Source organism: Vicia villosa, linkage group LG5 (assembly GCF_029867415.1).
Source record: "Vicia villosa cultivar HV-30 ecotype Madison, WI linkage group LG5, Vvil1.0, whole genome shotgun sequence".
In the NCBI taxonomy this organism is placed as follows: Eukaryota; Viridiplantae; Streptophyta; class Magnoliopsida; order Fabales; family Fabaceae; genus Vicia; species Vicia villosa.
Window position 1 is genome coordinate 149770537 of NC_081184.1, and position 2434 is coordinate 149772970.

A 2434-nucleotide genomic window follows, 5' to 3' on the forward strand; every position below is an offset into this window, starting at 1 on the left:
AGTCCAATTGTTACAATTTGCCCAATCTCCTCATAGATATAAACGGCCCAATAAGCGTTGGTCCAATTCATAGAAACGGCAAGAAGCAATCTCCCCGCTTAGATTGATTTTTTTTCAAATTGATCCAAACCGAAACCGAATTACATGTATATATTTTTATAGTTATTTATTTTTTATTAGTATGATAAATTGTGTTAATTTATTATTCAATCATATTTTTTCTGATTATTATTTATTAGTTTAATTTATTTTATTTATTTTAATTATTTATTTGTTTCAATCACGATTGTCCTTTCTCATTTTGTGTAATATTAACCTAATACGTTATATGTTATATATTATATTAAATATATTATTTATTAATATTTTTACAATAATATTAAATTATATATTTTTGTACTTTGGATATTCTAAAACCTTTTATAAATATATCATCTCAAAACAGCGAGTAAATCTATTTTTGAATTGGATGATTTTGTTTCTTTAAAATCGATTCAAAAATGCACCACAAACACCCTAAAGATCATGTAATAAATAAATATATTATATTTTACAAAATTGTAAAAAAAATTCTTAATATTCATTAAATAAGGATTAAAAAACTAAATTTTAGAAATAGCGAAATAAAAAAAACTAAAATAAGGGGAAACAATGCATTTAAAACCCAAATATATATAAAAGTAACAAAAGAACAAAAGCAAGATGGTAAGAGATCTCTTTAAATTTTATTAGAGGTTTTTGAGTATGATTTTGATCTTAGAACTTAAATTTTTTTGAAAAAAGAGTTTTGTCATCCAGTACAATTCTATAGGACTTTAGGAATTAGTCTCCTCTGTTAAATTCTCCAATTAGAGAGCCTCACAACTTATTGCAATTTAATTAAACAGATTAATATGTGAAGTAGAACGAAAAAGATATTCTGTTTCTACGAAGAAAAAAAAAGATTTGTTCACTATAATACAGGGGGATTTTGAAGGGAGGGAATATAAGTTTTTGATATTTTAAAAAATAATTATATTCACTAAAATATAATCGGTTTAATTTTTTTATTTCAAAATTATTTATTTTCTTTCGTGTTAATGTTTTTTTTTCTCTGTGATTTTTTTTGATTGCTTACAATAATTTTATTATAATTGTTATCTACTTTCAAATTTTTCTAGTGATATGTTTTTTTAGTTCTAATTGACTTTTCTTTAGATGATTATCTACCCAGCATAATTGGTACTTGGGCCCCAACATGTTATTATAACCTAAGATTAGATATTTTTTTAAATCAGAAAAATATTAGATTTTTTATTTAATTGAAAAGATTAAACTAGAAACTATAAAAGGATATTTTTAGGCCATTCAAGCTTGGTCTATTATGAATTAATATAATTATTGTTTTTATATTTATATAATTTAATATAGTATGTGTAAGTTTAATTTGGAGCAATTTGGTAAAATTTAAACCCTTATTTTTCAATAATTTGAATTCATTAATCTGCATTAATTTTTTAAATATTTATTTATTTTGTTTATCAACAAGAATTGAATGATAGATTCAGAAAAATATTACGTTTAAATTATTGAAATTGAAGACTAACATATCTTATTAAATATTTAAAAGATCAAACTCCAAATTTAAAATTAAAAAGTGTACTGAACTGAGATTTTGAAAGATTATTTTGGTGAAAAAAAAGTTAAATTTAAAAAATATTTTGTAGGATTATAAACACTTAACAAAATAATAATCTTTATCATTAAGATTTTTTAATTTGGATCCAAACTCATGACCTATAATTAAGTTAGAAGAGATTCTTATCATTTTATCTAAGTGGTATTTGGTTTGACTTTGAATATTTGAAAAGACTCAATAAATTTTAAAATTGATACAAATATTAAATCTTTTTAATAATAAAATGTTTCTTTCCTTAAAAAACAACAACTAATTTTAAATTCATCTTCTCCTAAATAATATTTCTATGCATGTTAAAATTTATATTGGTTCTCCACAAATTAAAATATAATTGTTGACGCTCTTGCATGTCAACAAAATGTTTATAAGATTTTGTGTTTGATAACTGTGATAAAGTAAATCTAAGATGATGGACTAAAGTAAAGTTAAGAGGGTCATGAGTTTAAATTAAAAAAATTTGTGGATCAAAGTAATATTTTCAAACACTTCATTCCTACAGGATCTCATGCTTGGAGTGTTGGTGGAATGGAGTAAAACAAAGAAGACCATGAGCATAAATTAAATTAAATGCTCAAGACCCGAAATGCTAAGTCAAATAGGAGAGTGACTCCGATTGACCCCAATTTATCAATAGAAAATTTCTTTGGCCACCTCCCTATGGGGGTCACCCCCAGCGAAAATTTCAAAATACCCCTGCTTCGGAAGTTCATTTCCGAAAGCGTCTTTTTTTGAAAAAATTGACTTATTTCGGAAGTT